The following is a 24,333-nucleotide window of genomic DNA, read 5'->3' as shown; positions in this document are numbered from 1 at the left end:
CAAGGGGCTGGGCTCTGAGGAAACCCATTTTTCAGGCTTTTGTTCTCTGGAGGTTTTGTTTTCTTTTGTTTTTTCTCCTAGTTGGCATCTTTTGGTGATTCTTTGGAGATTTAGAGGAGAGCAAACTGCACCCAGACCTCCATCTCAGAAAGAAGCCTCAGTCTGTTCCCCTCTGGGTGCTCCAGAGCATACAAACTCCCACTGTGTCACCGGGAGAACACGTCCCCAGTCACAGTCTCAGGGGTCACAGGAGCTTCCGATTGTACCCTGGTGCTACTAAAACCATGAGAAGTATTAGTCCAGAGAGGTGGCTTCCAGCAGCGGCCTCCAACACAGCTGTCTGGGCAGCTCCAGACTGCCAGAGAGGTCCCAACCAGAGATAGCACACTGAGATTTTCATGCTGGCCCAGGCTGGGAGTGTTCAGACTCTTGCCAGTCCTAGAGAGCACTGGCTAGTGCCTGCACGGATCTCTCTCAGGGGAGGGTGTGGAGTGCCATTCAGACCCCGGTCATGTGCAGAGTACAGAAGGCTGTGGTTCTAGAGAGGGCTAGCTTGTGTCCACACCAGACTTTTTCACATGAGCCACCACCCAGACACTCTGACATGCACCAGCAGCTCAGGGACCAACGCCTGAATTCTTTGCTGCACTCTCTCTGGCACAGCGCCAGCGGTGGCCGTCCTGGTCCATGGGCTTCAGCCCGTATCCCTAACTGCCCAATTCCACCAATTTTCCCTTAAGATCTTTTGCCCTTTTTGAGTGCTTTCAATGAGACTCCAAGTTAATGCTGGTCCCCAATCACAGGGCACTCTCCTATTGGGGTATTACTTTCCAATGGGTCATTTCTGGTGGCTCCCTCCCCCTTTTGTTTATCTTCCAATATCAGCCCGATGTTCCCACTCCTCTTTACCTGTCCACTGGTGTCTTTTGCCCCCATAGAGATCCAGAGTGTATAATTCTAATCTCAGGCTGATTCCATGGGTGATCAGAGTGCTTTGGTAGACAATCAGCTCACTTTAGCAGACCAGTTGAAACAGTGCCTCCTACTTCTCTGCCATCTTGCCTCCCCCCTCCAGAGCTATGATTCTTCAGCATCTACAGATTTTTTTATTTTCTTATTTTTTACCTGATTAATTATTGCTTACAATGCTGTTCGTGTGACACAAATCAGATAAAATTTTATCAGAGTCACCAAGGTTTGATACTGGTAGTACAGCCCTTTGAATAATTTGGTCCTGTGTCCTTAACTAGAGGTTTCCTGCTTTTGAAATTTTACAGAGGAGCTATTCTTCTCCAATCCAGAAACACCAAAAGTTTATAATGGTTAATCACTGCCCCCTCTTGGTAAGAATGCAAAATTTTCCAGTGACTTTTTCTCATGGCATGGATATTTTATTGTTCATGAAAACATATTTTTAAAATAATTCCAGAAAATTTGAGGGAATGACAATCTTAAATAAAATGGCAAGAAAAATAGGAACAAAAACTGAGGAAGCTTAGGAGTTAGTCAAAACTAAACATTCTTTCTTTTGGCTTTTGTTTTCTTATTATCTTATAAATACACAAAAGTAATCTAATTTTACTGCTTCCAAACCAGCTAATAGCACACTAACCAGGTTTTTACATTTGCCATTATCTATTTTGTCATACAATCTAAGCAATATAGTAACGGTGGTTTAACATAAAGCAGAGATTGAAAGTTTTATTTTAATTTAATTTATTTTTATATTTTAATTTTTAATTTTAATGTAATTTATTATCGATTCATATATTTTATATTTATTTTACTTAAGGCATGCTTATATAAGTCCTAAATTAAGATAGCCAGTCTAAAAGGCACAGGAGCAGAAAGAGAAAAGAAAGAATCATAAAGTATTTGAGGCATAGAATAAATTAAAGCATTTCTCCATTTCAGCAAAAGAATGCTAGCTAGATCCCTCATTTATTATACATAGTTGTATTATCCCAAAGTGTGTGTGGTTTTTTCCTCATTTTTTTTAGTACTAAAACTGGTGCTTGGTGAGGTTAAGTGAGTTGCCCAAGCTCACACAGTTGGAAAATTTTGGAGCTCCTTATTCTAGACCCTATGCACACTATATTCTCTTCCTAGATAATCTTTTACTCTCATTTATATGACAATGATTTAAAGCCTTCCTATCTGGTCATTACCAGAACTAGACCAAAGTTCTAGCAGTGACCTGTTACAGAAATATCCCACAAATGTGATAGGATGTAGGCCTGTAATACATCCTGCTCTTCCTAAAGATTATCATACCTCAACACTGCCTAAGTTTTATTATCTGCTACAAAGTTTTTAAGCCAGAGAATTTCTCAGAGTAGGATAGCCCCTATTGATTTTTTTAAAAATTCCAGCTGACAAAACACAGAGCCCAAATAGTATTATTAGCTGCCCAATATGAACATGATGAAGAAGACTAACCAAGTGAAGATGGTGGTTCTATTTGTTTGACATGGGTTACTCTAGGTTATATATGGTGTTTGGAAGCACTACTACATAGTATCAAGCCCCTTCAAGAAAGCCCTTCAAGCTTCAGGGAAGTACTAATAGTCAACACTTTAACCCAGTATGGGAAAAGTACCTCCTAGAGAAGTAAATGTGGAGATGATAGGCTTCTCCTTAACAGTATAGCCTGTCTATTCCTTGGTCTTAGGAGCACTGACTCCAGCACCACAGTTTTCTTGTCTGGCTTTATGGGAATTCTTTGGTTGAACAGGCATGGTACTGGAATTCTAATTCTAGGCACTCAAGTACATTGCTCAGAATTTGCCAAAGGTGGACAATCAAAGACCACCTAATTCAAAGGTTATAGAGGATAGGTATGATGATTGGATCAATATACCATTAGATGGAAGACCCTTTGGTTTAGAAGGCTACTTGACATCTCATTAAATAATCACTGAGGAACTGTAGGCTTATTTCATAGGTTGTAAAAAAAAATCACATTGGAGTGGGGAAGCCTGTTGCAATCAGTAAGCCCAGGAGGGGGCCCTCTGTTAGGTGTTACCATAAACTGCAAACCACCACAGGATCCACAATCCACCGGGTGACTGGACTACAAGCACAGGCCCAGTGAGCAGCAAAACCAGGGAAAGACCCTCTTCCTTCCTCTGGGAGGAGCTGCCTAGAGGCATTCTGCAGGAATCTGCAGGGCTTGCAGACGCAAGCAGCCAGGGTGTGTGCCACAGGAGTCTACAAAGTTTGGAGACTCCAAATGGGGTCGCATGCCTGAGCTAAAAGTGCTTGGTCAGAGACATGGTGAACAGACTGTGGACTGAAACCAGGGAGACACAATTGATTGACTGCTTTGCCCTGAGGGTGCACTGAAGAGTAGGGGCTGCAATCATTGAGCTCCAAGCTTGGGGATCAGGATGCTGCCATTTTATTTTCATCCTCTAAAGCAGGACTGAAACTCTTCAGGGAACAAAAGCCACATAGAACAATCAGAAGCCCCTTACAGTGAGCTCAGTCCCCGGTCAAGGACAGTGAAACTCTGCCCAGGGAAAGACTTCTGAGAATCAGTGCAACATGCCTCTCCCACAGAAGACGAGCTGGAACAGCCAGCTAGTCTAATCTAGTCTACTAAACACACAGAACTGAAAAACTCCAGTTTTAGGGGAAAATAGTATTGAATTTGAGGGTTTTTTTCTCATGATTTTTTAGTCTTTCAGTTTAAAATTTTATTTTTTATTTTTTCTGTTTTTCCTTTTCAACTAGTCTCTTATTTTAGAAACTCTTTTTGTAAGACTTTCTTATTTATCACTTTTACATTTACATTTATATATATTCTTCATCTTTGTCTTCCTTTCATTGTATTTAATTATATATGTATTAATTATATTTATTGTATTTATTATATATGTATTAATTATATATATTTATATATACATATATATGTAAATACATATTTACATTTATATATATTATATATAATATATATTTACATTTTTATATATATACATATACATATGTATATATATATATAAATGTTTTTCTTTTTATATAATTTTGAGACCTAATTTTCTTTTTCTTTTCTTTGTATATAATTTTGGGATCTAGTTTCTTCTAACAAATAGACCAAAAAATCACCCAGGACCTAGTGTATTATTCTGTCCTACCCATCTGTTTGATTATATTCTCTATTTCTCCCCCATTTTTTTTTTTGTTAATTGTTTCTGACCTCTTCTGATTTGCATAGTGTATATTTCCTGGGGTCTGGGTTAATATTTTTGTATTTTGTTCCCTCATTCATTTATTCTTTTCTGGACAAAATGACAATATGTAAAAACTCACCCCAGAAAAAAAGAACAAGAGGCAATACTAACTGCCAGACAATCAATATGGATGTAAGTAAGATGTCAGAGCTATAATTCAGAATAACAATTATAAAGATACTAGCTGGGTGTGGGGAAAAAAACATAGAAGACACTAGAGAATAACTTTCTGAAGAAATAAAAGAACTAAAATTCAATCAGGTCAAAATAAAAGAGTATTACACAGCAATGGACAGATCATATAAGCAGAAGATAAAGAAACAAAGGTTTTGAAGGACACACTGGACCAGATGGACATCACAGATGTATACAGAACATTCCATCCTAAAAAATATAATATTTATTCTTTTTGAGTGCACATGGGCCTTCTACAGAATAGATCATATTCTGGGTCACAAATCCAGTCTCAACTGGTACCAAAAGATTGGAATTATTCCCTGCATATTTTCAGATCACAATGCTTTAAAACGTGAACTCAATCACAAGAGGAAATTGGGAAGGAACTCAAACACTTGGAAGTTGAAGGGTGTCCCACGAAAAAATGAATGTATCAACCAGAAAATTAAGGAAGAATTTATAAAATTCATGGAAACTAATAAGAATGAAAAGACATCTGTTCAGAACCTTTGGGATACAGCAAAGGCAGTCCTAAGAGGGAAGTACATTGCAATACAAGTCTCTAAAAATAAGAAAAATCTCAAATACATAAGCTAACCTTACACCTAAAGGAGCTGGAGAAAGAACAGCAAACAAAGCCAAAACCAAGCAGCAGAAGAAATATAATAAAGGTTAGAGCATAAATCAATGAAATAGCATAAGAACAGTGGAACAGATAAATGAAACTAGAAGCTTGTTCTTTGAAAGAATAAGATTGATAAACCTCTAGCCAGACTTATCTAAAAGAAAAGAGAAAGAACCCACATTAATAAAATCATGAATAAAAGGGGAGAGGTCATGACCAACACCAAGGAAATACAGATAATTTTAAGAACATATTATGGGCAATTCTATGCTAACAAATTAGGCAATCTGGAAGAAATGGATGCATTCTTGGAAACTTATAAACTACCAAACTGAAACAGGAAGAAATAGAAAATCAAACAGACCTAAAACCAGCAAGAAAATTGAAGCAGTAATCAAAAATCTCCCAGCAAACAAGAGTCCAGGGTCAGATGGCTTCCCAAGGGAATTCTACCAAACATTGAAAGAAGAAATATTTATTCTTCTGAAACTGTTTCAAAAAACAGAAATGGAAGCAAAACTTTCAAACTCATTCTGTAAGGCTAGTATTACCTGATCCCAAAACCAGGCAAAGACCCCATCAAAAAGAAGAATTACAGACCAACATCCCCGATGAAAATGGATGCCAAAATCCTCACCAAGAGACTAGTCAATAGGATCCAACAGTACATTAAAATGATTATTCGCCAGGACTAAGTGGGATTTATTACAGGGATGCCAGGGTGGTTCAACATCTACAAATCAATCAATGTGATAGATTACATTTTAAAAAGAAAAGAAAAGAAACATGATCCTCTCAATTGATGTAGCAAAAGCATTTCACAAAGTATACCTTCCATTCTTAATCAAAATTCAAAATAAAGGGGTAGAGGGAACATACCTCAATATCATAAAAGCTATCTATGAAAAGCCCACAATGAAGATCGTTCCCAATGGGGAAAAGCTGAGAACTTTTCCCCTAAAGGCAGGAACCTGACAGGGATGCCCTCTCTCACCACTGTTGTTCAATATAGTACTAGAAGTCCTAGCCTCAGCAATCAGACAACAAAAAGAAATAAAAGGCATTCAAATTGGCACAGAAGTCAAACTCTTAGTCTTTACAGATGACATGATACTTTATGGGGAAAATCCAAAAGACTCCACCCCAAAATTGCTAGAACTCACACTGCAATTCAATAATGTGGCAGGATACAAAATCAATGCACAGTAATCTACTGCATTTCTATAGACTAAAATGTGGCTGAAGAAAGAGAAAGTAAGGAATTGATCCCACTTACAACTGCACCAAACACTATAAGATACCTAGGAATAAATCTAATCAAAGAGGTAAATGATCTAACTACAGAACACTTATGAAAGAAAAACATCCCATGCTTATGGATTGGAAGAACAAATATTGTTAAAATGTCTATGCTACCCAGAGTGATTTGACATTCAATGTCATCCTTATCAAAATACCATTGACATTTTTCACAGACATGGAACAAATAATCCTAAAATTTGTATGAAACAGAAAAGATCCCAAACAGCCAGAAGAATGTTGAAAAAGAAAACCAAAGCTGGGGGCATCACAATGCCTGACTTTTAGCTCTATTACAAAGCTGTGATCATCAAGACCACATGGCACTGGTACAAAAACAGACACATAGATCAATGGAAAAGAATAGAGAACCCAGGATTGGATCTTCAACTCTATGGTCAACTAATCTTTGCAAAGCAGGAAAGAATATCCAACGGAACAAGGACAGTCTCTTCAATAACTGGTGCTCAGAAAATTGGACAGCCACGTGCAGAAGAATAAAAGTGAACCATTCTCTTACACCATACACAAAGATCAACTCAAAACGTTTGAAAGACCTAAGTGTGAGACAGGAATCCATCAAAATCTGAGAGGAGAATAAAGGCATCAACCTCTTCAACCTTGGCTGCAACAACTTCTGGCAAGACATGACTCTAAAAGCAAGGAAAACAAAAGTAAAAATAAACTATTGGGACTTCATCAAGATAAAAACCTTCTGCACAGCAAAGGGAACACTCAACAAAACTAAAAGGCAAACTTCCTTCTGCATGGAAGAAGACATTTGCAAATGGCATACCAGGTAAAGGGCTGGTATGTAAGATATATTAAGAACTTATGAAACTCAACTCTCAAAAAAACAAAAAATCCCATCAAGAAAATCGGCAGATGACATAAACAGAATTTCTCCAAAGAAGACATACAAATGGCCAACAGACACACGAAAAAATGCTCAACATCACTTGGCATCAGGGAAATACAAATCAAAACCACAAGGAGATACCATCTCACACTTGTCAGAAGAGCTAAGCTCAACAACTCAGGAAACAGCAAATGTTGAAGAGGATGTGGAGAAAGGGGAACACTTTTACACTGCTAGTGGGAATACAAGCTGGTACAAACACTCTGGAAAACGCTATGGAGAGTCCTCAAAAAGTTGAAAATAGAGCTACCCTATGACCCAGCAATTTTTCTACTAGGTATATACCTAAATATACAAATGCAGTGATCCAAAGGGGCACTTAGAGTAGCAATGTCCACAATAGCCAATCTATGGAAAGAGTCCAGATGTTCATTGATATATATATATCATATATATATATATGTATATATATATAAATGGAATATTAGCCATCAAAAAATGAAATCTTGCCATTTGCAATAATGTGGATAGAAGTAGAGGGTATAATCCTAATGAAATAAATCAATCAGAGGAATATAATTTTCATATGATTTCACTCATGTGAAATTTAAGAAACAAAACAGAGGAGCATAGAGAAAGGGGGGAAAAATAAGATGTAATCAAAGAGGGAGACAATCTATAAGAGACTGTTAACCATAGGAAACAAACTCAGGGTTGCTGGATGGGAGGGGGTGGGTGATGGGATAACAGGGTGATGGGCATTAAGCAGGTCATGTGATGTAATGAGCACTGGGTGTTATATACAACTGATGAATCATTGAACTCTACATCTGAAACTCATAATACATTATCTGTTAATTAATTAAATTTAAAGAAAAAAGAAAAAAATCATTGTGTACTCAAATTGAGATATATTTCAAAGACTTTTTTTTTTTACATATATCACTGTTCTTTTCACTATAGATAAAGTTCCAACTTCGTTAATACTTTTGCTTAACAGATGGGAAATGATGGGGTCATAAATCACCAGTCAGGAGGATTGGAACCCAAGTAGATGATGGATATTATTAGCTTCTCCATGTGGCCCCCTAAATATAGCTCAATGAATAACTATTCTCCTAGAGGGAGTCACCCATCAGCAACAATTTTGAGTCACATTTGGGTGAGATCACCTATGCGGCATGCAAGCTAGTTACTGGTCCACAAGCCTGCCTTCTGTTCCTAGGTCTGTCATGGCCTGGTCTTGGAAGTAGATATCTGCTACCTTCTTTCCCACAGAAAGTGGATGTAAGGAATGAACCCTCTACATTTGTAGCTGAGGGAGACTCTATTGGATGTAGTACAGTTAGTTTTTAAATATATCCCACCAACATCAGAAAGTTACTTGTTTTCCCAGCAGCTAGCATAAAATTTTATGGGCCAGATACCACTACTCAGTGATCCACCCTGGCATCGTGCAAAGAGATTTTGTTTTCTGCCCTTAGAGAGTGATTCAGTAAGGGAAGGTACAGAATTTATCTTTATGGGTTTATGTTCATCCCAGAAGGATGAGGGAATCTGTTGAGGTAGCAAGGAGATGCGAGTGGGATAGAAACCATTTCTATTCTGGTACCAATATCTGAACTCTGAGAAGTCTAGAGATGCTCCTTGTCCTATCATAGACCCTTCATCAGTTAGGTCAACAGTTCAAGTTCATTCTATGATAATTGCTGAGCAAGATGTTTAAATCTAATGATAAGTCAAGTTACTACCCCACACTCGCTCAACTATCCCTTTGTCCACCAATGGCCTCATTTCTTCGATTGCATGCTGGTGGAAAGTATGGTAAAACTTTGCTTTTGTGGGCAATAAGATTATTCTATCTGTACTTATAGACTTTTGGAATGCTACAGTGGCATAGCACTCTGCTTGTCTTTCCCTAACAGACAGCCAACATGAAACATTTTATACATGCTTACCTATTGTAAACATCATTAGCAGATATTATTTCAAGAGCACTATTTCTTTGGCATTGTTCTGACCTCCTTGTAAGCAATATATCATTTAATCCTTTAAACAACCTTAAAAGATAAATTATTACATCTGTATCTTTGAGGTAGATACCCAGTAGTGCAATTACAGGATCGTAGGGTAGCTCTATTTTTAATTTTTTGAGGAATCTCTACACTGTTTTCCAAAGTGGCTGCACCAACTTGTATTCACACCTACAGTGTAAGAGGGTTCCCCTTTCTCCACATCCTCTCCTATGTATAGAAGAGTGAAACTCGACCATTCTCTTACACCATACACAAAGATAAACTCAAAATGAATGAAAGACCTCAACATGAGGCAGGAATCTATCAAAATCCTGGAGTAGAACATAGGCAGTAACTTCTTTGACATTGGCCACAGCAACTTATTTCAAGACTTGTCTCGAAAGGCAAAGGAAACAAAAGTGAAAATGAACTTTTGGGACTTCATTGAGATCAAATGCTTCGGCACAGCAAAGGAAACAGTCAAAAAAACAAAGAGGCAACCCATGGAATGGGAGAAGATATTCGCAAATGACACCACAGACTATGAGAAACAAACTGAGGATTTTGGAGGGGAGGAGGGTGGGGTGTTGGGTGAGCCCGGTGGTGGGTATTATGGAGGGCACGTATTGCATGGAGCACTGGATGTGGTACATAAACAATGAATCTTGGAACACTGAGAACATAAAATAAAATTTAAAAAATAAAATAAAATATTAAAGATTTAAAATTTTTTAAAAAGATAAATTGTTTTTAAAAAGATTTTATTTATTTATTTATTTATTTGACAGAAAGAGCAAGAGAGCACAAACAAGAGGAGAAGTAGAGGGAGAGGGAGAAGCAGGATCCTCACTGAGCAGGGAGTCCAGTGTGGGGTTCGATCCCAGGACCCTGAGATCATGACCTAAACTGAAGGCAGATGCTTAACCATCTGAGGCACCCAGGTGCCCCAAAGATAAATTAATTTTAAATTTATTTTTAAAGGTTTTATTTATTTGGCAGAGAGAGAAAGAGCATGAGCAGGGGGGAGGGGCAGAGGGAGAGGGAGAAGCAGGCTGTCTCTGCTGAGTAGGGAGCCTGATGTGGGACTTGATCCCAGGACCCATTATCATGACCTGAGCTGAAGGCAGACACTTAACTGACTAAGCTACCCAGGTGCCCAATAAATTAATTTTAATCTCAAACCCAGAAAATTCAAGTGACCCTCCAGCAGCTAGTAAATTCCAGGCCTTTGGCTCAATAGCTCATGTTCCCATAACATTATCATGTTGCCCCATGAAATACAAACTCTGGGCTTACCTGCATAACGATACCCTGACTTTACCCACACGACCTAAAGCTAGGCGATCTAGAACAATGCCCTGGAGATCTTTCAGGTGCTAGGAGCATCAGAAGCTTGGGGAGAAATTCAGGTAGTAGGCAGTTTGTAAGTGTCATGTTAGTGGCTGCAGAATCACCTCTGCAGCTGTACAGTGAGTAATGTCAGCAATTGTGTTCATCCTGCAGCACAATAGTGTTAGCTGAATATTGAGATTCAGATTGTGGACATAGGCCAGTTGCATAAAGGGCCAGGGAGAAAGAAACCAATCGCCACTAATGACACAAATACTGGTAAGAATTGTAAAAAGTTTATGTAGATGAATGAAGTGGGAAAGGAAAGACATTGTTGGATAGTATGGAGAGGAGAAATAATCAAAGCTATCACTGCAATATAAAATTTTAATGTATCAAATAAATTTGTATGACATCAAGTAGACTGAGTCTTTTTTTCATACTAACTCAGGACAAAATAAATGATCTACCCAAATATTTATGATATAAAAGATCATATTTTTCTCATTGCGTTGGTTGAAGCTTTCCAAAGAACTATCTCCACAGATGAACTCTCAATGTCAAACTCGGGTGTTTAAGTAGCAATAGTGAAATAATAGATCAGTTTTGAGGACAATTTAAAGAGGATAAATCCAAATGTCACATCATGTGCAGCATTAATAAGATGCAATTTTGTTCTTTTCAAATTTCTGTTACCATCAATTCATGTCTACTAATACTTATGGTGAACTTAGAGAGTAATGCCTTTCAAAAATGTCCACTCTTTTTTTTTTTTGTCCACTCTTACCACTGTTATTCAACATGGTCCTAGAAGTCCAACTTCAGCAATCAGATGACAAAAAGAAATAAAGGCATCCAAATTGGCAAAGATGAAGTCAAACTTTCACTATGTGTAGATGACATGACACTCTATATAGGAAACCCTGAACACTTGAACAAAAAATTGCTAGAATTGATACAAAAATTTAGTACAGTTGTAGGATATAAAACCAATGTACAGAAATCTGTTGCATCTCTATACACCAATAATGAAGCAGCAGAAAGGGAAATTAAGGAAACAATCCCACTTATAATTGCACCAAAAACAATAAGATACCCAGGAATAAACTTAATCAAAGTGGTGAAATACCTGTACTCTGAAAACTATGAAACATTGATGAAAGAAATTGAAGATGACACAAAGAAATGGAAACACATTCCATTCTCATGGACTGGAAGAACAAATATTGTTAAAATGTCTGTACTACCCAAAGTAACATATACATTTAACGCAATCCCTATCAAAATACTAACAGCAGGGGCATGTGGGTGGCTCAGTTGGTTAAGTGTCTGCTTTCAGGGGCGCCTGGTGGCTCAGTCGGTTAAAGCCGCTGCCTTTGGCTCAGGTCATGATCCCAGAGTCCTGGGATCGAGCCCCGCATCAAGCTCTCTGCTCAGCAGGGAGCCTGCTTCCCTTCCTCTCTCTCTGCCTGCCTCTCTGCTACCTGTGATCTCTGTCAAATAAATAAATAAAATCTTTTAAAAAAAAAGTGTCTGCCTTCAGCTCAGGTGATGATCTCAGGGTCATGGGATCCAGGCCCACATCAGGCTCCCTGCTCAGTGGGTTACCCCCTTCTCCCTCTCCCTCTGTCACTCCCCCTGCTTGTGCTCTCTCTCTCTCTCTCTCTCTTCCCCCACCTCTAAAATAAATAAATAAAATAGTTTTTTTAAAAATACCAACAGCATTTTTCACAGAGCTAGAACAAATAGTCCTAAACTTTGTATGGAACTACAAAAGACCCTGAATAGCCAAAGCAACCTTGAAAAAGAAAGCAAAGCTGGAGGTATCACAATTGTGGACTTCAAGTTATATTACAAAACTGTAGTAATCAAAACATTAGGGTAACTGGTACAAAAATAGACACCTAGACCAATAGAACAGAACAGAGACTCAGAAATGAACCCACAACTATATGGTCAATTAATCTTTAACAAACTAGGAAAGAATATCTAATGGAAAAAAGACAGTATCTTCAACAAATTGTGTTGGGAAAACTGGACAACATGAAAAAGAATGAAACCACTTTCTTACTCCATACACAAAAATAAATTTAAAATGGATTAAAGACCAAAATATGAGACCTGAATCTATAGAACACAGGCAATTACCTCTGTGACATTAGCCATAGCAACTTCTTTCTCGGTATGTCTCCTGAGGCAAGGGAAACAAAAGCAAAAAGGAACTATTGAGACTTCATCAAAAATAAAAAGTTTCTGCACAGCAAAGGAAACAATCAAAAAACTAAAAGGAAAGCTATGGAATGGGAGAGGTATTTTCAAATGACATATATGATATGTCAGTGTCAAAAATCCATAAATAACTTACCAAACTCAATACCCCTCCATAAAACACAAATAATCCAGTTAAGAAATGGGCAGAAGATGTGAATAGACCTTCTTCCAAAGAAGAAATACAGAGGGCCCACAGACACATGAAAAGATTCTCAACATCATTCATCAGCAGGAAAATACAAATCAAAACTACAACGAGCTATCACCTCACACCTGTCAGAATGTCTAAAATGAACAACACAGGAAACAACAGGTGTTGGCAAGGATGTGGAGAAAGGGGGACCCTCTTATACTGTTGATTGGAATGCAAACTGGTGCAGCCACTATAGAAAACAGTATGGAGGTTCCTCGAAAATTTAAAAATTTAAAAATATCCTATTTTAAATTTTTAGCAATTGCCCTATTAGGTATTTACCCAAAGAATAAAAAATAACAATTAAAAATGATACAGGAACCCTGATGTTTATAGCAACATTATCTTCAATAGCCAAGTTATGGAGCCAGAACAAGTGTACATCAACTGATGGATATATAAATAAGAAGTGGTATATATGGGGCATCTGGTGGCTCAGTTGGTTAAGTGCCTTCCTTTGGGTGTAGAGTCCAAGGGTCCTGGGATCAAGGCCTATATTGGGCTCTCTGCTTAGCAGGGAGCCTGGTTCTCCCTCTCCCTCTGCTTGCCACTCTGCCTACTTGTGATCTCTTTCTCTCAAATAAATAAAATCTTTAAACAAGAGAATTGGTATATATAGAGAATGCAATATTACTCAACCATAAAAATAATGAAATCATGCCATTTGAAACAACATGGTTGGAGCTAGAGAGTATTATGCTAAGTGAAATAAGTCAGAGAAAGACAAACATCATACAATTTCCCTCATATGTGCAATTTGAAAAACAAAGGAGCAAAGGAAGAAAAGAGGGAGAGACAAATCAAGAAATGGACTCTTAACTATTGAGAACAAACTGATGGTTACCAGAGGGGAGGTGGGTGGAGGGATAGGTTAAAGAGGTGATGGAGATTAAAGAGTGCACTTGTCGGGATGAACACTTGGTGGCATATGCAACTGTTGAATCACTATACGTACACCTGAAAGTAATTAACACTGTCTGTTAACTATACTGGATTTTCTTTTTTATGTATTCTTCCTTTTCAGTGACCATTTCTCAATATCTGTTACCTCTACTATGTGACTTATTATATGCTCTTTAAACCATATCAGGATTCACTTCTACGCTCTTCATTCTATGCCCATTACCTGGGTCTCTAACTAACAAATATGTTTTTCTCCCTTGACATAGTTGCCGCAAATTTTCACCAGATGAAAGTAATTCAAACATGTTCTATCCTGTGGAAATGATTGAATAATGTCATATAATCTTTTCAAGGCAGATGAATTTAAAAAACATGAGTATTATGCCTCCATCAGAAAGGATGAATATCCAACTTTTATAGCAACATGGACGGGACTGGAAGAGATTGTGCTGAGTGAAATAAGTCAAGCAGAGAGAGTCAAGTATCATATGGTTTCACTTATTTGTGGAGCATAACAAATAACATGGAGGACATAAGGAGATGGAGAGGAGAAGGGACTTGAGGAAAATTGGAAGGGGAAAGGAACCATGAGAGACTATGGACTCTGAAAAACCACCTGAGGGTTTTGAAGGGGCGGGGGGTGGGAGATTGGGGGAGCCAGGTGGTGGGTATTATGGAGGGCATGTACTGCATGGAGCACTGGATGTGCTGCATAAACAATGAAGTCTGTACGCTGAAAAGAAATTTAAAAAAACATACTTATGAAGAGAACAACAACCAAAAATAAACAGCAAAGGTAATGGTGAATTCTTCTCACAGGGCTAAGCTATGTAGTACACCTTTTTTCCAGAGATACATAGACTATATTGAGATTTCTAATTTTATGTTCATGCTAGAATTGTAACGACTTTGAAAGTCACAAGTTACTCTGCTAAATGTGAAAGTGGGGGTGGGAGTGAAGAATAGGTAAGTTGTCTTACCTCTATCCACTCAAATTTAATTTAATCATTAGGTCAATTGGAAAGGAGTGTTAATAATTCAAGAATGAACTCATGCTCTTCTTATTAATTCCTGGTTCAGTGTGTGTGAACTAGTTAAATAAAGAAAACAGTGATGAATTTGCAAGGAAAAGCATTATTCAATTCTGTGGAAATCTGATCTGGGCCTTAGCTCCTGAGAGGTTATCACATGCCAAAGTCAATATTCCAAATGTACATTTAAAGCACAGTGCATCTGGACATGTTTCTAAATAGTTTACCTCAGCTGGAAACTTTCCTAGTCCTCTATGAAATTGTTAACCAGTAGTCCATTTCTGCTTCTTAATTCCCTCAGACTTTGAAAAATAATCTGGAAAATCAGACATGGTGGTTTACTTGTGGTGTCCCCATGTAAAAGGAAGTTTAGGAAATGGTCACAGCACCAAAGATAAAGTGTCTACAGTAGAAGTATTCAGATATATGTAATAGGAACTAAAATAGGCATTTAGCCTTAGGAAGATTGGGACTGGGGAAGGGGAGAGTAATATTTATCAAACACAGTCTAAATGATAAGCATTATACTTGACTTTCCTTTTGAATTGTATCCATGATTAGAGCTTTTACAGCATTAAGTCTGAAAGGGATGATGAGAGTTGAGAGGATGAGAAGGTCAACTAGGAGATTAATATGTCAGTGGCAGAAACAACTAGAGAATCTAAGAATATGTGAATCCTTATAAATGACAGGCACCTCCTACCTGCTTGGTTCTCTAACCTTTAGAATTTATCTGCAAAACAACTGGTAACTTCAAGGGAAAAACTGACAAAGCTATTTGACAGTCTTAGATTTAGTTTTGGGAAATATCAACATTATTCACGATAGTATATTCAACCAGAGTATCTTAATCTTTTTTTAAAAATGTCATATATATATGTGTGTGTGTGTGTGTGTGTGTGTGTGTGTGTGTGTGTGTATAAACTCTTCTGTTATATGGAACTTTAAATAGAAAATAAACAAAACATAGAATGGAACATTTGTTTATAAATCACTTTTTTGATGAACCCATTTTCAACAATATAATGAGTGCTCCCATCTTAAGACTATCATTATATGTACCTGGTAGAAGACATTTTTCCATGTTCAAATTGTTTTACTTAACATTATCTGATTTTCTCCCAATACTTTATTATGAAAATTTTCAAACATATAGCAAAATTGAACTTTACAGCGAATGAACATATATCTATCACTTTGATTTTATCATTAACATTTTACTATATTTGCCCTAAAACATATCTGCTCATTTATGCATCCCTCTATCCCTCCAATAATCCATAATCAATCTTATTTTTGATACAATTGAAAGTAAATTCCAGACATCAGTTTATTTCACAAAAAATATATTATTTGAATATTTATAAAACACCCACAAGATAGGTATTAGCACCATTTTGCATATGAGATACCTAAGGCTGAGAAATTTTAAGGAAATTCCCCAAAGCAACAGTCAGCAAGTTGTAGGGTGAGGACTTGAGCCCCAGTGTGTCTGGCTCCATGTCTGTACTTTTTTCACTATACTCAAGACTTCGAGATTATATACAAAGTCACGTTGTCAATTCACAATTCAGGGAATGGTAGAGAGGGGGAAAGCATCTCAAATGAAATGATATTTTAACTGGAGGAAAATAATTGGGTAATTCTTTACTCAAAAATTCTATTAAGAAGCCCAAATGTCTGTGGATATTACTAATCCTAATTTTAATCCAGCTTTTTGTTTGCCTGTTTCTCAATGCAAAATTTACCATTAATTATTTCATTTGATTCTCAAAGCTATGGAGAAGTAATGAAAGATAGTTGGAAGAAAGGTAGGCAGGGACAAGGGACCCCCATGTTAAGAGGAAACCACCCCAGGGCGCCTGGGTGGCTCAGTGGGTTAGGGCCTCTGCCTTCGGCTCAGGTCATGGTCCCAGGGTCCTGGGATCGAGCCCCACATCGGGCTCTCTGCCTGGCGGGAAGCCTGCTTCCTCCTCTCTCTCTGCCTGCCTCTCTGCCTACTTGTGATCTCTGTCAAATAAATAAATAAAATCTTAAAAAAAAAAGAGGAAACCACCCTTAAAAGGACTTTACACCACCCTGGAAGGAGCTCTCCACCCTTTCCCACGAATGGATAGATGACAAAAACATGATTGGGTGACAGGTGCATGGGGGGGTGGTTAACCAGATTAAAACAGCTCACCAACAAGCCCATAAAAGTTCCTAGACTTAGAAACTCCGGAGGCAACACTCTTGGGTCCCATCTGTCTTCATGAACTTCGTACTATTGCTCAGTAAACTTTACTATTGCTCAATGAACTTTGCTTTGCTGACCACCACACTTCATCTGGTTTACCTCTTCACTCTTCAAAGTGGCATGACCAAGAACTGCAGGCCCTGGAGGAAAAAAAAAATCCTGTGACAAAAGTAGAATATGTGTTCCTCAATTCTCTATAAAGCAGAAAACAGGAGCTAAGTGATCCATTCAAAGTCATAGCCAGTTAGTAGAAGAGAGATGATTGGAAGACCTTAAACCAGTGTTCTAGTAAGTTTTGGAACAGGAAAACTATGGAAAATGCTTAGAAGGTGACTTGTTTGCAGGTATGATTTCTAACTATAATGATTCTTTAAAATCTCACGAGGTTTCCAATCTAAGTCAAGCAGTAATATGAAATTCTCCACACTAATTTCAATTTACAAAATTAATGTTAATTAACATTGATTTTATGCATATGGAATAATGGCGCAAAAAAAGATTAGGATCATGAAACAACAAAAAGGTTGCAGAGTTTATCTCAATCCTCTCAGAGACAAATAACTAATAATGTTCAAGTTGTTTTTTTTTTAAAGATTTTACTTATTTATTTGATAGAGAGAAAGTGGAAGAGGAGCCGAGACAGAGGGACAAACAGACTCAATGCAAAGCATGGAGCCTGACAGAGGGCTTGTTCCCACAGTTCTGAGACCATGACCTGAGCCGAAATCAAGAGTTGGACACTTAACCAACTGAACCACCCAGGCACCCCCAAATTATTGATTTTATTGAAATTCGCAAACCAGTTCTTAGGAGTGTGAGGCTCACAATGCCAGCACTTCCAGTTTTAAAGTTACATTTCAAACTATCCTCATATTGCATAGAGGGTAGTATTATCTTGTCACTGGAGAATGATATGTCAAAATAGATGTTAATTTGAATTAACTGAAAAAATTGATGAGATTTTACCTTACTGGTGTTTATTCCTCATATCTGTACCATTCAGAGGCAATGGAAATTATACAGGGTACTGTTCACTTTTAAACAAAGAAATAAAAGGAATGTAGCAGGGCTTTGCAGCTTTCAAAGCACCATTTTATCTCATTAGATTCCATTAATACAGCATGGGGATTAAGGATTCAGGCCTGGGAACCAGAATGCCCAGGTACAGAGTTAGCCCTGTGACCTCAGCCAAATTATTTGATCTCTGTCTCTCAGAAAGCTCATCTGTACTTTATAAGATTCTTGTGAGAATTAAATGAGTTGATAGGTATGAAACATTTATAATTCAGTCTGAGACACATAATAAATCCTCAGGAAATGATTGTTGCTTTCAGTATTATTCTTACAATTTTTATGAGTTGGGTAGTGCAGATTATAACAATCTCTCTTTTGTACATGAGGAAATTGAAGCCAAGTGAGGTGAAGAGATTTACCCCAAGCTAGAGTCAGGTAATAGTCAAGTTTATTGGGTTCCTCTTTCCATTTCTCTGACATTATTGCTTGGGGTGGGGTGAATAGGAGGTACTGGTATAGCAGCACCTCCAATTTCACTCTTAGGACAGTATGTGTGGTGCCCACAAGTAGTGTCTTGGTGGGAGGGAGGCAGTGAATGAGGATAATTCTTTAATAAATTACACTTGGCTTTTATCTGGGGAAGAGGCTTTCCAGTTTTTTTAATCCAAATCCTGAACAAAATGTATTTGTTTATCCTGACTTTTATTTCAATTTAATTAAGTGTTGATGAATATAAAAGTGAACATATCAGTTGTGTGTATGATAAATGATTTCTATTATTTCTTGATTCATTTGCTGATTTTACAAGAGATTTCCCACCATTCTCAGATGTATTTAGAAATTTCTTAATCGTGATCATTTATATTCTTCTTTCACTTCTTTTTACAGTAGTGGATAGTCTGGATTGTTACACCAACTACTAAACCCAATCCTATTCCAGGCAATGCTGTTACTAAATAAGGTTCAGAGTATTCCAGAATTGGTGACTTTTGGCCCCCATGTACCAAAAAGTTCCCCCACTGACCTCTGAAATTTGAACATGTAAATAGAGATAATAGAAATAGAAAAAGCTCACAAATTAGAAGAAAAAATTATCTCCCCTGAATGAGTCTAACATTTCCTTGTTACTAAAGCAGGACTTTTCCCTTTAAGGCTCTTGAAAGATTTATGTTGTCCTATTTTCCACTTAAGAAAACCCTCTAAAACCTATAGCTTTTAACATTTGAGTCAGCATGCAGAAGGCTGTCAAGATTTTCCAACTATTAGCTAATAAAGATGTAACAGTTAGTTAGAAATAAAAAAATGGTTCACCCAGAATATCTATCTTAAGACTGCTTTTAAAATTGTTCACATTTTGCCTACCATTCATACCTCTATTCACTCTGGCTATTTTAATTCTATCAGTGCCATAAAAAAGTTTGAAGCAGCCTAGTTGACCAGTTCTGTCTGTAAATGCAAGCTAGGTGTGTCCTTCCACCCACTCCTAAGTGATGAATACAGATAAACAAACTGACAGCCACTCCACAGCAAATACAAGAAGAAACATGAGAAGGTGAGAATGGGCTGCCAGGGAAATCTGCCTGCCCCCATCTTTCCCACAACTACAGATTGCTCTCCTCTATTTTATAGAAATAAATGACTCATATATGAGCTTCTGGTGTTTTCATAGAGCCTTGACACTCTGCCAAATAACCTGAATGTGGTTCTCTGGTGCACTGACTGTACTGGCATAACATACTCCCACATAGAAATGTCTATGGCTTTGTGGAAAGAAATAGTATGACTTATCATCATCCTCCGTGGGAGTTACTAATGGTGAGGTTAGTTCATGTAGTGTTTTAGAGACTGATTAATTGTGTTCTTAGAATTGGTAAAGGATTACCCAGTTGAAAAGAAAGTGTCAGATCTTAAGTAAGTTACTCCTGATTTGTATTGTTTCAGTACATTAGAAAGTACTGTCATGGATGACATGAAAGAATTAAGTTAGTACTATAAACTTTCATAGTTCGGATAGTCTAGGATTCTGTAAGAAAATGCACTTACCAACTTTTATTGCATTTATTATACACTAATCTACTCAATAGGAGATAGTTTATAATATGTAACAATGTCATTCTTTAAGGAGGTCAAAATATATTTTTGAAATGTATTTGAAAAATATGTCTTTTCAACCCTCATGGGTTTCTTCCTGGAAAAAAGACCTTTGCTAGAGTACATTTCCTATTTTCCTTAGGAATGAATCAAAAAAGAAGTATCTATTAAATAGGAACATTTCATTCATTTGTTCAATAACATTTATTGGGTACTTACTATGTGCCAGGTACTGTTCCAGGCATTTGAGATATACTGTTAAATAAAACAAAGATCCATAACATCAAGTGGCTAAAAATATAGCAGAGGAAGACAGGCAACAAAAATAAGCATAATTAGTAAATTATCTAAAATGATTAAAGATGGTAAGTGCTAAGGAAAAAAAGAAAAAGTAGAGGAGGGTAGGAGGAATTAGCAATATAGGTGGCAGGATAGTGGGACGGGTTTCAGTCATATAACAAGGTAGTAAATGGTAGGCCTTATTAAGAAGGTAAAATTTGAAGAAAGATTGAAGGAAGTGAGAGTTAGCCAGAGTGCATTTTGGGGAAAGAGCATCCTAAGCAGCAGTAACCTCAAGTAAATAAAGCTTCTAAAGCAAGAGGGAGTGCACCTGCTTGTATGAAGATCATAAGGAAATCAGGGTAGTGGATCATAGTGAGTTGGGGGAGTATGGTAGAAGAGCAAGGTAAAGGTCACAAAGCTGTTCAGTAATCTAGGCAAGAGATGACCAGAATACCTTAGAACAGAATAACAGCGGGGGTGAGGGTAAAAAAAATGGTTTATTTCTGTTCATCTTTTTAAAGACAGAACTGTAACCAAATCGATGTGAATTCACTCCTTGTGAATAAAACTGCACAAGGTTGAGTTCTCACACAAAGAAAATTTATTTGCAGCAAAGAAGGAGATCATAGGGAAAGGCTTGAAAGCTATGACCTCCCCAAGAGAGGGTGAATGAGTCCCTTTTGTTTAGTGTTCAGATGAATAGATAGGGAAGCCTTGTCCTTCTCTATAGAGGCAAGCATAGGTCACACATCCACCTTAAGGAAACAGGCCTATATACACATTGTATGTTATGTAAATGAGGCAGAGATTTCAGCGTTAAGGGTATGTGCTATGGTGAGTGCTGTGAAGTATTCAAACCTGAACCCCTGTGGCAAATAATACATTATATTTTTAAAAATTAAAAAAAGAAATAAGGTAATTGTAAGTCATTCCAGAAGTCATTCCACAGTCCATCTTAAGATACTTACTAGTAAGTATGTGAACATTTTAGAAAGATAAATTAGCTGTTACAAATAAAAATAGTTGAACTCAGAGAAGGAGAATCAAATGAAGGTTGTCAGGAGCTAAAGGGAAAGGGGTAAAGGGGAATTGTTTTTCAATGGGTGTAAAGTTTCTATTATACATAATGAATTTCATGTCCCCTACAGGCAGATCACACACACAAACACACATACACACACATTGTACAACGTATCTATAGTTAACAATACGAAATTACATTGTACAACAGTATCTATAATTAACAATACAAAATTGTGCACTTTAAAATATGTCAAGATGATAGAGTTCAAAAAAATGGAAGAAAAGATATCAAAAGAAAAGTTTTGGAGGTAATGGATATGCTTAGTGCCTTGGTTATGGTGATGGTATCACTGATATATGTCTATGTCCAAACTCAACAAGAGGTATACATTAAATGTATACAATTTTTGGACATCAATTATACTTCAAAAAAGTAAAAAATGAATTCTATTTAGATCTATTGCAATACTGTTGTTCTTTTTTTGTATTTCCAAATTTTTATTTGAATTCCAGTTAGTTAACAAATAGTGTAATATTAGTTTCATGAGTAGAACTTAGTGAATCACCACTTACATATAATATTCAGTGCTCATCACAACTGCTCTCTCTAATATACATCATCCATTTAACCCATCCCCCTCCCAATGGCCCTCCAGCAACCCTCAGTTTGTTCTCTATAGTTAAGAGTCTGTTTTATGGTTTACTTTTCTCTCTCTCTCTCTCTCTCGGTTTCCTATGTTCATCTGTTGCATTTCCTAAATTCTACATAAGACTAAGATCATATGGTATTTGTCTTTATCTGACTAACTTATTTTGCTTAGCACAATACACTCTAGTTCCATCCACAAAATTACAAATTGTAAGATTTCATTCTTGATGGCTGAGTAATATTCCATTGTATGTATACCACATTTTCTTAATCCACTCACTAATTCATGGACAGTTGGGCTCTTTCTATAATTTGGCTATCATTGATAATGCTGCTTATAAACATCCAGGTGTATTTATCCCTTTAATTCAGTATTTTTATATCCTTTGAGTAAATACCTGGTAGTGCAATTGCTGGATCATAGGGTGGTTCTATTTTTCACATTTTGAGGAAACTCTATATTGCTTTCCAGAATGGCTCCACTGAGTTTGCATTCCCATCAAGAGTCTACAAGGGTTCCCCTTTCTTTGCATCCTCACCAACACATGTTGTTTCCTGTGTTGTTAATTTTAGCCATTCTGAAATGTGTGAGGTGATATCTCACTGTACCTTTGATTAATATTTCCCTGATGATGAGTAATATTGAGCAAATTTTCATGTGTCTGTGGGCCATCTGTTTGTCTTCTTTGGGAAAATGTCTATTCATGTCTTCTGCCCATTTCTTAATTGGATTATTTGTGTCTTGGGTGTTGAGTTTGATAAGTTCTTTATAGATTTTGGACTGTAACTGTATATCAGATACATCATTTGCAAATATCTTCTCCTATTTCATAGGTTGCCTTTTAGTTATGTTGATTGCTTCCTTCATTGTGCAGACGTTTTTATTTTCATGTAGTTCCTGTAGTTCATTTTTGCTTTTGTTTCCCTTGCCTCAGGAGATATATCTAGTAAGAAGTTGCTATGACTGATGTCAAAAAGGTTACTGTTTTACTGTCTGTTTTACTGTCTGTATTGAAGGTTTCCTGCTTCAAACTGAGGTCTTTAATCTATTTTAAATTTATTTTTGTGTGTGGTGTAAGAAAGCGGTATGGTTCCATTCTTCTACACATTGCTGTCCTGTTTTCCAACACCATTTGTTGAAGAGACTGTCTTATTTCCATTGAATACTTATTCCTGCTTTGTCAAAGATTAGTTGACTATATAATTGTAGGTCCATTTGTGAGTTTTTGTTCTGTTCCATTGATCTATGTGTCTGTTTTTCTGCCAGTACCATACTATCTTAATCACTACATATTTGTAATATCACTTGAAGACCAAAATTGTGATACCTCAGATTTGCTTTTTTTTTAAGATGGCTTTGACTATTCAAAGTTTTCTGTGGTTCCATACAAATTTTAATATAGTTTGATCTAGCTCTGTAAAAAATGGTGTTTGTATTTTGATAGGGATTGCATTAAATGTGTAGATTGCTTTGGGTAGTATAGATATTTTAAGAATATTTGTTCTTCCAATCCATGACCATGGCATGTTTTTCCATTTCTTTGTTTCATCTTCAATTTCCTTTTAAAGAAAGATTTATTTATTTATATGAGAGAGAATGAGGGAGAGAGAGAGAGAGAGAGAGTCAGGGGAGGGGCAAAGGGAGAGCAATAGAAGCAGACGCCCTACTGAGTGTGGAATCAGATGCAGGACTTGATCTCATAACTGTGACATCATGACCTCAGCCAAAATCAAGAGTTGGGTACTAAACCAACTGAGCAACCCAAACATCCCCCCTTCAATTTCTTTCATAAGTCTTCTATAGTCTTCAGAGTACAGATCTTTTAAGTCTTCTGTTAGGTTTATTTCTGTGTATCTTATAGTTTTAGTGCAATTGTAAATGGGATTGATTCCTTGATTACACTTTCTGCTGCTTCATTATTGGTGTATAGTAATGCAACAGATTTTTGTACATTGATTTTCTATCTTGCAACTTTACTGAATTTGTGTATCAGTTCCAGCAATTTTTTGGTGGAGTCTTTCAGATTTTCAACATAGAGAAATATGTCATTTGCAATAGTGAAGATTTGACTTCTTTCTTGCTAATTTGGATTCTTTAACTTCT

The sequence above is a fragment of the Meles meles genome, chromosome X, assembly GCF_922984935.1.
Source record: "Meles meles chromosome X, mMelMel3.1 paternal haplotype, whole genome shotgun sequence".
Classification (NCBI taxonomy): domain Eukaryota; kingdom Metazoa; phylum Chordata; class Mammalia; order Carnivora; family Mustelidae; genus Meles; species Meles meles.
This window is presented reverse-complemented; position numbering follows the sequence as displayed.